Below are 377 nucleotides of genomic sequence, written 5' to 3'. Positions count from 1 at the left end.
TAAAACAATCATATCTAAAAGTGAATCAGCAGAGTGTTAACACTCGAAGATTCAAGTATGTAGGACCGAATTGGGTTCAGAATTACCACAAAATGCAGGCTCAGTGTCCATGATAATAGAAAACCAAGATTAACAAACCTAAAAGACTACCATTAAAAAAAAAACCCTCAAAGACTGAAAAAAAAATAACACTAGATGAGAAATGAACAATAAAGTTCTCATCTCAGGTTGACTTCTCAAACTATTAAATGTGACAATAGAAACCAACCAAAGCACTGAAAATTGCTTACAGTAGGTAGAGTAATAAATAGATAACAAGAATCAAGCAAAAGAGGTCTGGGACATAAAATAGCAACTATGAAGCAACAATATAACGG

The sequence above is a fragment of the Tasmannia lanceolata genome, unplaced genomic scaffold (genome assembly GCF_043159265.1).
Source record: "Tasmannia lanceolata isolate RefF3 unplaced genomic scaffold, GAP_Taslan_0.1 ptg000007l, whole genome shotgun sequence".
NCBI classification, from domain to species: Eukaryota; Viridiplantae; Streptophyta; class Magnoliopsida; order Canellales; family Winteraceae; genus Tasmannia; species Tasmannia lanceolata.
Note: the sequence above shows the minus strand (reverse complement) of the source record.